Genomic DNA, 14,707 nt, shown 5'->3' with positions numbered 1-14,707 from the left:
CCTCTAAGCAGAGTAATAGCATTTGGAATAAAGGGAATAAACTTAGTCAAGCTGTCCTGGCTCATTTACGTTTTCATTACAACACCTCTATTTAGGCGCTCTCTCCCATTTCTTTTCTTATTTTTGAGCCGCACTGCTACATTTCCCCAAGTAAACCCAGAAAAAAAATTAGAAAAAAGACACAATATTGTCCTTTTGTAGTAAATGTATATGAAAATGGTATTAATTAACTCAAGAATTAAAATGAAAGTGCCAGTCATTTATACTTGGATTATCACTTTCCAAATCTGTAACTGATCACCTATTAGGCCAAAATAAGCAAACCAGACCATGGTTTTACCCCTTCTCTGTTTTATTTCACAAAAAGACTATATTTTTTTAATGTATATGCTTTGACAGGCATCTTAGCCCAACAGCAATGGCTTCATGGATCAGTTTGGCTCTTTTTCTGCTTCTGCAGCTTGTTCAAACTGGAAAATTAAAATGTCCAGTGTGGAACAGCCAGCAGGAAACCCACTTGCCAGATGTAGTAGTAGTTTTCCGAGTGTTTTGAGAAATGCTGGCATGACATATGGTCTCTCACCACCCCACTGGGACTTTTAGCTCTTCAGATACGGCATGTCTTAAAGAGTTTGACAAGAAATTTTGCCAAACTGACCTTAACTCTCAGCTCCTCTGGAGAAGATACCTGATTGCCTATGCAATTCGCAAATCAGGCTAAGACACATTCACTGAGATCACCTTCCTCACCTCTGTTGTCTTTTAAAAATTCTTCACCGTGCTAAGAACGGATAAAATATCTTACTTACAATCAGAACTCCTAATTTCGCAGGCTAGAGTACTTTGCATGATTTGGTAGCTTACAAATGAATGCATCGAGCCAGCATCTGTCAACTCCCTTAGGCAGCCTTGCTTAACAGAATGCAATTCCTTACCTGAAAAACATAAATAAGCAACATACATTTACGTTTTACTCTGCATAACTTAATATTTTATTTAGTACCCTAAATCACACATGAAACCAGTTCTGCCTATTAAGCATGCAAAGACGCTGTATCACTTGTGTAGAATGTTTTTAAAATCAACAGTAGTTTCCAATTAAAACAGTTCAGCTGTAAATATTTATACCAAATACAGAGACGTGATTAACATTCTTACCAGATACAAAATCATTGGAGTACAACGCTTTCCATAATTACCCTCCCGCGTACGGACCCAAGTTGTTTGATCCCCTCAGGCATAAGGAGAAAGGAGGGTGGCTCTGACCATCCCAGGGGCTACCACCTGACCCACAACAGCCACAGACCTCCTAAGAGTCCTCCATCCCACAAGGAAAGGCCAATCCGCAGTCCCTATCCACCTGGATCAATTGTTATTGAATATAAACTGCATCCCTGAGGCTCTGCTCAAGTATTAAATGTTTTTGGTGCAAGTCTCAGCAGTAAATAGGAACAAAATTATAAGCCTAGAATGATCTGAAATCCACAGGGGTCTAGACAGAATCCATGGTTGCCATGAAGTCCTTGGCTGCAGTCATAGATTGATTATACTCATTTTAAAAAAAAGGTATTAATGTATAAAGCTACCGCAAGGGACAAAACCTGCAACACTAAAAAGAAAGCATCAATAAAACACTAGAGCTTTTCACTGACATCTTCAAGAAGCAATGTAAAGCCACGTCAAACAGTCAAAGTGCAAATGCCTTGGAAACCAGAAGAACAAGAAGCAGCCACTTGGTGCCTCATCTCATACGGGTCCGCAAAACTGTATCCCCTTTTTTCCTGTTCCTCCTCAAAATACCTTCCAATTCTACTATTGGAGGCAAATGGAAAACAACTTCAGTGAGCCTGGAATTGAGCTCTTGGAGCACATAATAAGAAATCCTCAAAAAGACCAGGGAAAGTAACTGATTATTTAGAATCTACAAACAAGACATAACAGCTACTGGGTTACTGGGGTAGAACCATGGGAAAGATTTCTAACCCTCCCTCACCCCACATCAGCTCTATACAGTTTATTCTTCAGAAAGTTTTTAATTGCATTTTAATTATGCAAACGTGCCATGGGCTTTCAGGGTAAAGCAATGGCTTAAGTTGAAAGGAATACGTGCCCGTCAAGCTAACCAAAGTAACTGTAAAGCACTCGTTTCTGCAGTATTTATGCTCCTCTTTCTGTGAGGAAACCATCTCATATTTATTAACGAAATTGACAAAAGTTCAACTTCACTACCCAGGAAATTTGGGAGAGCTCCCTCCACCCTATAACTTTAAATGTGAATTTCTAGAAGTATCTACATCTGTATCAGCAAGAAAGCACTTCAAAGATAAATTTCCTTGCTGTGTTTAAGAACGTAAGAAGAGATCCAGGCCATGATATTTCAACAGATTTTCTGACAAAGCTGCATTTGCAGGGCTCTCCAAAGTTTCTCCAAGTTCAAGTGACATCTTTGAATATTGCTAGACCAGAGCTAATGCATTTTATTTTCCCCATAGGTTTGCAGCGTAAGAGAATGTCCAAACACAACAGTCTACATCCAAACGACCCAGTGGTCTTTGGGGCTGCTGGACCCATGCCACCCAGTGCACAAAGGAATCCTTTAAAGACGTTATTGCAAAAAATTTGCCAGAGTCAATCGAGGATGGAGAAAACAGCCCTGCTCCTCAGTGGGTAGTGAGACTAGTAGCAGGTAGAGAAGTGAATAACGCTGCCAGCTTGGCCAGTGTTCAACCTAGTTCTGGATGAAGGGCTCAGAACAAAAGAGAACCATGTTCCCCCTGAGCTGCTCTGATGTGATGCGAAACACAAGGGGAACATGCATCAGATGGAGGGGTGACCAGCTCTCAAATCTGTCCTTGTATCTAGCAAACCCGGTTGTTCATGGAAAGACTGGACAGTCAAGATGCTCCCCAACCACGTTTCAGGAGCGAGATGACCTCAAGTACTGGTATAGGTAAGGATGGAGAGAGGGGGGATTTTTATACGAAGACAGAGATTTAAAGCATGAACCAGAGAGGCCTGACCACAAGGACCTGCTCGCTGTCACTCAGAGCTGTGTATCATGATGGCAGCGCATACAGGACTGTATCAGGGTTTCCTGAATGTATGTGGCTTCTTCCCTCACCCACTAATCTTATAATTTGCAATTACTGTATTTAATATACATAAATGCTGAATGCTCCCCAGGAACTACCATAGACCACCGCGAAAGGGAGAGGTCATGCCAGGCAGTCACTGCGTGTAATTGCATCAAGAGCTGGTGATGTTCTTAATGGTACAAAGTAGGAAACAGAGACGGACTCCCCCCGAATACCTGCACATCGGCCACTCTCTCCCAAGGAGCAGGACACCGTGCAGCCCCACAACAACGAGCAAAGAGACTATCAGATATAGATCCGGCACTGCCACAGAGCTTGAGAAGCACAAAGTCTCTCCGGTACATTTAAATATAATGACAGATCACACTGCTCACCTGCCTCAGTTATGCTCAAATGCTGGTTTCTGTTACAGATGCGTTATGCAGGAAAGCTCAAAACTGACAGGTTTTTACCATATTTGATGGAAATTTGACACAGGTGTTGCTGGCTCAGCTCGACATTACAGAGAAAGAAAAGCAAAATTTATTTCAACTTTACAGGTTCCTGTGTTGAGTTAGGAAATGTCCCAAGCCTCGTTGTCAATTCTCAGCATCACCTCTCAGCTCCCCTGCAGAAGGAAGATTTTGCCTCATCTTCCCCACCTTAAATATAGGGAATTGTTCCTTCCCGCAGAGCATTGCTAACCGACACGCCGAGCCGCTGCATCTGAGGTCGTCACACACGCTGAGAGGTGTCATTAACGCATGACGGTGACATGTGCCTCTGTTTGCACAGCACCATTTTAATGTCACGGGAAACCTGATATATTTCAGGGACTTTTATCTGAAGTGTGGCATTCCCATTTAAAATCCATACGTTTGGGACAAGGAACAGAGGAACTTATCTGCTTGATGTTGGGCTGGCAAAACTGCTCACAGCCATAAAGGAATTATCTAAATATCTTCTAGAGAAAGCTACAAATAAACCTTGCACCAGGACTTCCTTCGTATTTGCCAATACCTCTAGTCTTTCAAAGAGATTTTGAAAGGTGGTATTTTTTTCTCCATCACCTTGCTACTGGCATGGGGGCATGAGGAGACCCCTCCAGGGGCCTGTCCCCAAGGGTCCCCAGCAGCTTGGTGCAAGACTTGTCAGTCCCGGTGGCATCAGCCCCACAAACTGTGCCCCCCCAGACACGGTGCTGAGCCTGACGGGTAACACTCCCACTTGAGATGTCAGCAGAGAGGGAAATTGGTGAAAACACCCAACTTTGCCACTGAGCTGCCAGGTAGAACTGGACAATTCACACCTTGGCCCTCCCTCCGTACCCTCCGTCTGTCCCAGAGAGACCCATTTCAGCAAGGTCGGGACACACAGTAACAGATTCCTGATCCCACCTGAGGCATTTACAGTACATAAAGAAATAACAAAGCTGGTTTTGACTGTTAAATGGTAGGTCTTTAAAAAGATTTCTCTCTCCTCCTCATTTCAGAGTAAAACAAATGTTTAGACACCGAAAACATGCAACTCTGGCCTTGGTTATACTGCAAAACATAAACTGTACAATAATTGAAAGGGACAGGTCTGAATATTTAGCTGATCTTTCCCAGATGCTTTTAATTTCTTTGGTGAGTGCATGTGAATATCCTGGTGATGAATGCACTGTTTATATGAGAAATCCAGTAATAAAAACAATGTTCTTAAAAGAAAACTGAAATTATTCTGATATCCCTTTCTGAATATGACACAGGGACTTGGAGAAACAAACGCTGACAATTGAAACGTGATTGAAAACTGAAATATCAAACAGGCTTGCTTGCATCGAAATGTTTAGAGGAGTACAGCTGCTGCAAGGTTCTACATTGCAGCTACGTTATCTTAACAATTAGCTAGAAGACTACAGCCACAGCCAAACAAGTTCATACGTCTCTGATCTCATGGTATATAAGCAATAAAAGATAAAAAGGAGTCTTTATGATATTTCCAAATTTTAAAAGAACACCATATTGTGCATAACAGCATGAAGGTCCTGTTTAAAAATTCAGTGTTATTTTAGCAGCAATAGCTTTCACTAGCAGCTTTCTGAACACAGCTGCGTAGGGAGGAAATTATTTTCCTAACATTTACTTCTTCCAAAGGCTAAAAAATGTCATGGCTAAAAAAGTCATGACTGCAACCTTAGGTACAGACTAAATACTCAACTAAATACTAAGCCTTAGCTAAGTGTGCCAAAACCTTAGACAAGTTAGGGCTTTACTGGTAGCAAATATAGAAATGCTAAAGGGAAACAGCAAAAGTTAACATATTTGCAGTCAAATTAATATTCCAGCAGCCTGGAGAGCAAGTAGTTTCTCGACTGTTTGAATAAATATTGACAGCAAATGAGGTCTGTTACCTGAATTTCCAATGAAATCTAGAAAGGTTTGGTATTGAAACATTCCCATGTTAAACAGTGCCAAACATTTTGAGGATTTTTTGCTGGTTGCAAAATTTCTGCCCTGGAGGAAGAGTCTCCAGCTCTGTGTATTGCAAAAGACCAGACAGACAGACAAAGAGCACAGCTGTACACAGCAGGTAGCACTAATACAGCTACAAATACTGTTCTTCAGCATTCAAGGCAAGGTAAAGAGGGGAATCAGATTCGGACCAAAGATTCAGCTCTGTGTTCCTACACTGAAACTCAAGAGAGGATACAGAGAAAGGTACTTACGGAACTATTTATTAGCGCAGACTCTCCATTACTCATAGGTGGCTGCTAACAGGGCAATGGCTCTGCTGCAAAAGGTCCCCCGCTCCTGGCCTCAACTGCAACCACACAGGACCTCAGACAACGCTCTTTTAACCTGAGTAACTCACATTAAATGCATCTTTCACCGGCAGGGAAAGCGATTCACTTGCCACGTGTCTTTCGGCACAGGAGGGAAAGAAGATGGGGAAACACTGCCCTGGTACCAGCCCGGCTGAGCCACACTGGGCTGTCACCTCCCTTGGGCTACACAAGGTGGCAGGATGGGGTGACTCCCACACCTGCCAAGGTTGAGCCTAAGTTTTGGTAGCGAATACAAGCTGTTGGAAAAACACAATAAAAGAAACAGAAACCTTAAGCACCAAAAAATCATCACATCCCTAAAGCCTCAGGCTGACTCATTTCCAGACCAGCTCCTAGACCTCCAGCTGCTGAATTACCAACTGGTGCCACTTGCAGCAAAAAATTCTCAGGTGTGACACCAAGTCACACACCAAGTCATTTGGTCAATGAAACCTTCAGTCCGTTCTGAACTGATCTGAATTTTCACGACTGACTTCACGCGTTTAAGTCACCATCACCCTAAACTCCTAGAGTTGCCATCCCTACATCCCAATGCTGTCAATAAATTACCTAAAGTTCAGGGCAACAGAATGGAACACAGACAGGCTGATGCCCAGAGATCCATTGCTAAGGAAATAAATTTTCCTTCGCTGCATAAAATTCTAGGAATGTGTTGTTAAAGTGATCAAAAGCTTAGTATTGGTGCCACTAAATCTCCGAGGGTTGCCATTTTGGGTGCCTATTAAGGGTTTATATTTATGTTATAAATCATCTTATTGCCTTCCATGGAGAGCGATTTTAACACTAGGATCATACCCCTTAACTAGTTTTTATATGAAATTTAAAGGCTGAAGAACAGTAATGGTACTATTAAAGACACCTACTTTTTGCTTCCTGAAAATAATAGCATGCTACAGAGCCATGAAAAGAGAAAATGATAGCAGTACTAACCTGTAATAATTACACTAATAAAGAGAAAATAGCTCTGAAGAAATTATGGGGGGAAAGACACTAAAATTTCTGTGTCTAGCTAAAGCACCAGCATAACCTTTCAGAGAATATATTTGCAAAGTATATAAAAAGTTCCAGTTATTTCAAAGGTTACGATTATCACCTTCCCTTATTTAAATTGACACCAGTTATTACTATACTTTGTTCATCCAGAGTCTAAAAAATACAAGGAATATAAATTGTAGATATAAAATTACAGTGTTATTTGTTATTACACTGTTATTAAAGTGATATTTACTGAGTTAGGGCTGCTTTTTCCCCTCACTAGTGTAAGATTCAGCAGGGAACAGGAAAAGCCTGACTTCATGACAAAATTGGCTAATGGATTTTAAGCTTCCCACATTTTCAGCGAGATGGAGCGAACAGAAATAGAACAACCCCTCAGCACAGGTACCCAGCCACCCAGCTTTGGTGCCAAGACCACGTACATCAATCTTCCTGCCACCCCGGGAAAGCTGTGGGTCCTCCTGCTCCAGCTGCTCCTCAACCTTTCTGCTTCCAGCAGTGTCCCCCTCTCCGGCAGACCCGGGGCTTCTCTGCACACAAGCTCCTCTCTGGAACATGTATCTGCATGGGGGTTCTCAACTTTAGGTAGAGGTAGACTGTACTATATTTGCTCTGAGCCAGCAGCTCCTCCAGATTACCTGGAGGGTTGAAGAGGCATCTCCAAGACTCTGAAAGGAGAGATGCAGGCAGCAAAGAACAAAATGTGGCTCTGGGCAGGGAAAGGTCTGAGTCTTCTTGCCAGACATCTCTCTGATGCACACATGGCCATTAGAATACTCCATGGCAGCAACAAAGAGGAAGATCAGCCAAATACTTTTTTTCCCAGCTGTGGGTACAGAAAAAGGACCCTGGGGTAGATTTCCCAGCGTACTGCTGCACATGTTTAGTGCCTACAGGGCATTTCAACACCAGGGATAATTTTGTGTTTATAGCCATGGATAACATGCATGAAACTATGGCAATGCTATAATATTACTCCTAATCATTGCATCTTGTAATGTAATACTAGATTTTTTTTTTCCACATTGTCAAAAGTAACCAAAACTGTTGATGGCTCACAGTTGTAATCCACTATTTTGTGTCACTAACAGCACAAGATAGTTTATACAAAGCCTCCACCATTTGGATGATTTGTTAAAATTTCAAATTAAAGGAGAAACAGCATTGTGGCATTTGTTCATAAATAAACAGCAAAAAAACCTTCTGCTTCTCTTTCTATTAATTGTAAGGATATGCAGTGCTTGCACCTTCACTTCTACTGACATCATCTTTATCAAGAGCTGTCAGCAAAATGCAAACAAATAGAGGGAGAATAACATACGATCCGATGAGCGCAACCAAATTTAAAGAGTGTACACTATTGCCTTCAGCTATATATCACACATCATTATTCACCCTGAGAGGCATCAGTGGACACAGAAGAAGAAACCAGTTCCCTAAGACACAGCTGAACACGTGACAGATGAAAAGGCAAAGTCTTTCTGCACTTGTTTCAACTTCAACTTATTTTAAAAAAAATTTAAAAGAGCTATCTGAGCATAGCCTAACCATCTGTATGACTTACTCCCCCCTCAAGCAACAGCAAGCATCATTCAAAAGAAAGTCAGCACAAAGATATGTAATTAAATGCAAAAGAAAGGACCCATGGGTAAAATGTAACATTAGTTCAAATCAAAAATCTGAACAATACATAAACAGGCACAATAAGGAGGGTATTCAGTGCGCATCCTGAATTACATGGAAGAGACAACCCTCATGTTAATGTATCTAAAGAAAAGCAGTTTGAAGAGGTCAGTGCAGCTGTGACTGAAACACCTTACAGTCTGACAAGCGCTACCTGTTCCCTCTTACTAATGTGATGGAAAATATGTTCGTTTTTAAAAGGTCTAGCCCATTGAAAGCATCAGTAAAATTAATCTTAAGCATCAGAGGAAAACCTGCAATCCAGATCTGCCAGTCATCACATCTCCTGGCAGGCAGTGCCCATCGCCTCACTCCGCAACTCAATATTTCTTGTCAAGAGCAACAGTTAGTGTTTGAGGGCACAGACAAAAAAACCAAGAGGCAAATGCTTCTTTGCAGCAGTGGAAGAATCCACAAGATCCACAACAAAGATGATGCTATTTCAAGAGAACTTGTGTGGCTCTGATGTCTCCAAAACTTACCTAACTGTGAAGGGCTCATGACTCACTGTGAGAGACTGTCTTTGCTGAGACACTAATTTCTCACAATCTCTCGGGTGCAAACTGAAGTTCCACCACATTAAGCAGAGGAAATGTTCTTTCAAAGTGGGGGGGGCGGGGTGGAAATCACCTCGTCAGGCAGAGGCCCTTCTTGGTAGGTCATTCTGCAGGGACCAAAATTACTACAGAGCTACACTTTCTTCTGACTGTAATATTCACAGTTAAGGAAACTCATTTTCAACCTTATCCTGCAAGTTAAGTATAGCTAAAAGGAAGTACTGTAGGCTGGGTGAGGTTCTTGAGCATTCACAGATCTCAAAGGTGTCGTGCCATTCAGAGTCTCCTGGGCAAAAAAGGTACCTCCACATGAGCTAGCTGGGAATAAACAAAAAATACTCAAGGCACTAACCGCAGCTAAATCTACAATTTCCTTTTACTTTTCTACTTATTTGGGCAGCATATGATCTTAATTATTTTCAGAAAGATAATAGTCCAGAACAGAGCAGGCACAAACACCAACTCCTTGGTTGAAGCAGACTAACACCACATGGGCAGATCCAGCTCAGGGATCAGGTAGCTGTTCTGTTCCTGCAGTGACTCTACATTCTTCTTTTTCTTTTTTTTTTTTTTTTTTAAAATCCTTCCTCTTTGGATTTGAAATTTAAAATAGCTTCTAAAGTCAAAACTATTCATCCACTCACAAATGCCCCCTGTAATGCTTATGCCATTCCCTGCTAACTAATCTCACTCATAAATCTCATTAATGCTCTGATGAGTGGAAGAGCTGCACAAAAGACAGGTGAAAATGAGAATAATGTAGATAAAAGAAAAGTGTTGAAAGTCTAGGAAGAAATTGCCATTGAAAAAAAGAAAAAACATTTTAATATCTAAATGTAGAATAAAAATTCAACTATTTCAAACGCAATAAGACCTGAAACATTCCAGCTTATTTTGTTAGCTCTTCATGCTGCAGGGATATAGTTAATGAGGGGTGCATTTGCCCAATGGCAATGCCATGTCCGACCACACATATAGCAGGTGGCCTCCTCTTCCAAAAAGAGAAGCTGCTTGACCTAAAGGGAGACATCCATTAGGTACAGGGAGCACAGCAAATCTGAGTCCGAAGGGAAGTTCATTGCAATGAATCCACACTAGAGCGGTTCTTGACATGCAGCCCATGGGAAGAACCCAGGCTGGAGCAAGGAAAAAGCATGAGGAGGAGGATGGAGTGGCAGAGAAGAACTGTGATGACTGGCCACAGTCCCATTCTCCCTGTGCTGCTGGGGGAGACGAGCACAGAGGAGCTGGGAATGATGGAGTGAAGCTGAGCCTGGCAAAAAGGGCCTGGTGGGGTAAAGGTGTTCAAATTTGTCTTTGTTTCTCACTATCCAACACTGTTTTAATTGGCTATAAATTAAATTAATTTTTCTCCAAGTTGAGTCTGTTTTGCCTGTGGTGGTAACTGGTAAGCCTTTATCTCGACCCACAAGCCTTCCCATCTTATTCTCTCCCCTTATCCTTTTGAGGAGGTGGAATGAGAGAGCAGCTGGATGGGCATCTGGCATCTGGACAAGGTCAACCCACCACAGAGCTGCAGTGTGGATACCTGCCCCAACATGTTCTCACCATGGACTGAGAGGAAACGCCTGCTCTAGCACCTGGAGGTCCTCCTCCTCCTCCTCCTTCTCTGACCTGCGTGGACAGACTCCATTACCCAATAACTTTCTGTCACAGGAGACAGAGGTGAGAACCAAGGTGACCTCCTCCATGTAAAGGGAAACATCTAAAACAAGGGGTAAACAGTGGTCCCACTGGCTGGGACCATCTGCCCACCTCCATGCCCGCTGCAGATTTTCCTTGTCTGCAGACAGAGAAACCCTCGCTGAGCACCTGCACCCACTCGAACAATCTCTGGAAAAAATGACTCGCAGCTGGAGTTATGAACAATGAATCTGCCAGAAAGGGCTTTATTTTCCCCCCATAAAACATTACTGAGAGGTATGGCTCCCAATTCAGCAAGAAATAGACCTAATTTTACATTTGTGAGCAATGCCACAGAAGGCAGTCACCTGCAGCATGTTCATGGCCCCTCCTGATTTACAACTGAGAATGAAACAAAAACCCTTGTATGTTGGTTTTTTTTTTTTTTAGGGTTTGCAGCTCTACTGTTGAAATTCAAGGAAGTGTTCTTCTCCCTTCTCTGTGCACTGCAACCATGATGTGATTTGCTGAGTGTATTTAACAAAAGATAAACTCTCAAAGAATAAAAAAAAAAAAAAAAAAAGAGGCAAAACATAGAAAAGAGACACTCACACACCTTAGTATGTCCTTAGTCAGGTCTATTTGTGGAATTGTGATGGATTTGCTATTTCCAACAAGCATCAGCAAAGGGATAGACCTCCCATTCAGGCATATGGGGGATACTAATTTTTTTTTTTTTTTTTTTTTACTATCAGAGGATAGTGTCAGCAAAATTATAAATAAACATGAGTTCCCACTATTTTGAAGCTTGTCACAGACACTGGGACTTGTAACATTGCCATTATGGCCAGTCCACTCACTGGGAGAAAGCTAAAATACCTCTGTAGCCTGGAGGGAGCAAACGTAAATGAACGGCATCTTCATGGCTTGCAGCATTTTGACACCACATTGCTGAGTGACATGTCCAGAGAAGGCATAATGCATTATACATAGAGACCACTTGTAAGCTGTTGTGCACAGTCACTTGAGTTTTCCTTCTCTCCATGATCATGAGAGCTTGGAATGCATTAATCTGTTTTGACTCCCTCGCTCCTCACCAACTCAACTCCTTTCAAGCGTGTTGTTGCAACCAGAAACCACAAACTACGCCTAGGATGCTCCTTAGAGCTTCATCTTCTCAAGAAGGCTTTCCCAGTCCCCTTGACGCATAACTTACAGAAAGCAGTAACACATAGTTGCAAAGGCAGAATGAAGTCGAGCACCAGTTCCCAGTCCTGGGAGGAGACACGTGCTCACTTGATCAGGTGTGCTACTGAAATATCTAAACAAAAGAGGCAGCATTAAAAGGGGGCACCGCAGGCATAGATGATGGCCATGTTCTCGCTCTCAACATCCTGAAGAGGAAGAAAGCACACTCCTTGGCAAAGGCAGCCTTGCTCCTTGCACAGGTAAAGGATCCTGCCCTTGTTTTAACTCCCACGTGTAGAAGGAACAGGGTACCGAGCAGATTTAATCATAGCACAAAGGATGACAAACAGGCATCCCACAGAAAATGATTACGAACATGCCATCTTGTTTTGACAGCGTTAGTGTTGCCGTCTTGAGGGTTTTTTTTTTTTTTCTTGGCTGTGAAAGCAATGGCTTTCACCCAGCTCCAGACAGCTGGTCCTGTGGGGTTCTCAACATCCGTGGCTTAAACGGCAACGGAAGACTAAAGTTCATGAACTGGGCTAGAAACCATGGTGTGGCTGTCCACTGAGGGGTTAAATCGTAGCAGATGAGAAAAAAAAAAATTCCAAAACATGGATTCAGATTTCCCACAGCTGCTTTCAAGTTCCACTTTCTTCCCCTATTTAAGAGTCTTTTCCACCATTTTTTTAAATCATAACGAAAGATCAAACATAAGACTGTCTTAGTTTAAAGAATTACTTTGATTTAAAAGCCTCCATAAATCAGTGCATAATTATACCAGAGGGAGGGGTGATTTTTAATTTTATCTTTTTTTAAATCAATACAATTACACTAGTTATAACCCCTAATGTAAACGCAGGGACAGTGGTAGGAAGGTGCCTTATACTGCTAGTAGCCCATTGCTTAGCATTACCCCACGACAGCTACCCCTGTATTAGGGCATTGCACAGCTGTATTTATAAAAACTGTATCATTAGCTCAGATGGAGCCAAAGCCAGGCAACCCTCTAGTTTGCATTTCACTCCTCCTCAAGGCAGCAAACCCACTGTCAGCCCGACGTTAGGAAAACCTCTGGTGTCACCAGAGGTAATAGGGTGGTGGCCAGCTAAAGCCTTTCGCCTGGCCACGGCGATGCTGGCCCAGTCACAGCATTGTATTTCACCAGGGCCAAGGCAGAAGGGATGAAGGGTCAGAAAACCCCCGAACTGATAAACAGCTGGTTTGGTAGTACTCAGAATGCTCTAAGATCGTGTTGTCAAGAGGCTGCTTCTACACACCTGGCTTCTCCCATCACACCCACATGCCCGAAATGGAAAACCCAGATGGACCCCGCAGCTGGCGTCCAGCGACCCTTCCCAGCTCAGCAGGGCATTTTGACCTGTGTTTAAGCTTCTACTTATCCCACCAACATAGATAGGACTTAATTACATGCTTGAATGCTTTTCTCAGCTGGGACAAGTGTAAATACATGCTTAATACAGTCTGATGAACTGGCACCCAAGGCAAATAAGACCCACTGCTGAGCTAAGGTTGGGATGCAATTACGTAAAGAAACGAACCTTAGGGAAAGATTTCTACCATCACATCTTAAGGTCCTTTTCTTCAGTAGATATCTGCGTATTTCAAGCTGGACTTGCAAATACACCAACCTTGTACTTTGCATTGCATTTTAGTTGAAAATTGCAAAAACTGAAAAAGATTTTTTGTGGCATCCCACGGGAGATGAGGGAAGATACGCATAAGACTGTACAGCCAGGAAAGCTCCACACATTGCACTGACCAGTGTCCACAACACCAAGATCATCACTGGGCTTCAGCTACACCCCTAGGATGCAAGAAATAACCAAAGATTTTAACATCTAATCTGTCCGAGTACTCTGTAGGACTACATTGTTCATTAAAATCAGGTGCTCCCTTCATTTGGTTGCAAATGGTACTGCCAAAGCAAGACATCTGAGAGCAAAACTACAGAACAAGCTATTACAGATGAAATTACATCAGTAGGACCAGGAAAGGAAATAAAAATATTATTTAGGTTTGTCATTTTATTCCTGGAAGATCAAAATGAAAAGATAAAAAAATCCCAATACCATATGACAGAAATACACATTATTGCATTGCTCATGTGATAGTAATAAAAGTAATAGAAATGATAAAGCTGAGAAATCTGCAGAACAGATTTAAATATAACTGAGATGACCCATTTTATTGGCCAACGTAATTTTCATTTAGAACCAATAAATACAGCACATAAGAAAATGCAAATAAAGCAGTTATGTAGAACACAGTTTATCTTTTTTTTTTTAAAAAAAAAAGGTATACAATGAAGCTGGTTAAAAAAAAAAACCCACATCTGTTGCAATTGTATCAGTTTGCAAGAAGATTTAACTTTGGGCATACATACCACTAAAATAATGAAATCTATAATAATGAAATCCAGCTTCACCCATCAGAACCAAAATTTTTAAAAAATAAATAAATAAAAATTAAACAAACAAACAAACAAACAATGAAAGCCCCTCAGTGGAGCCACAGGTTTAATAGAAACCATGTTTCTATGTTGCCTACAGCCAGGAGCAGATGAAACACACTTGTGCAATTACTTAGCAAGTGGCCATGTAATCCCCCCAACAAAACCACCTTTGCAATCTCAGGTTCTCCCGTTACCCCCCCATATTTGAATGCCTGTTCGGTGGGGACCCAGCCCTGCACAGATCACACAAGTCTGCATT

General features: G+C 42.0%; 1 protein-coding gene across 17 annotated transcripts in view; it reads right to left on the bottom strand.

The window, feature by feature from the left end:
* The window catches only part of MAGI1 (membrane associated guanylate kinase, WW and PDZ domain containing 1), a 347,210-nt gene that overhangs the window by 228,521 nt on the left and 103,982 nt on the right, over nucleotides 1-14,707 (bottom strand). The gene's annotated exons all lie outside the window — the stretch shown is intronic.

The sequence above is a fragment of the Caloenas nicobarica genome, chromosome 11 (assembly GCF_036013445.1).
Source record: "Caloenas nicobarica isolate bCalNic1 chromosome 11, bCalNic1.hap1, whole genome shotgun sequence".
Lineage (NCBI taxonomy): Eukaryota > Metazoa > Chordata > Aves > Columbiformes > Columbidae > Caloenas > Caloenas nicobarica.
The sequence above is the reverse complement of the archived record's forward strand: the minus strand, read 5'-3'. Positions and strand labels throughout refer to the sequence as shown.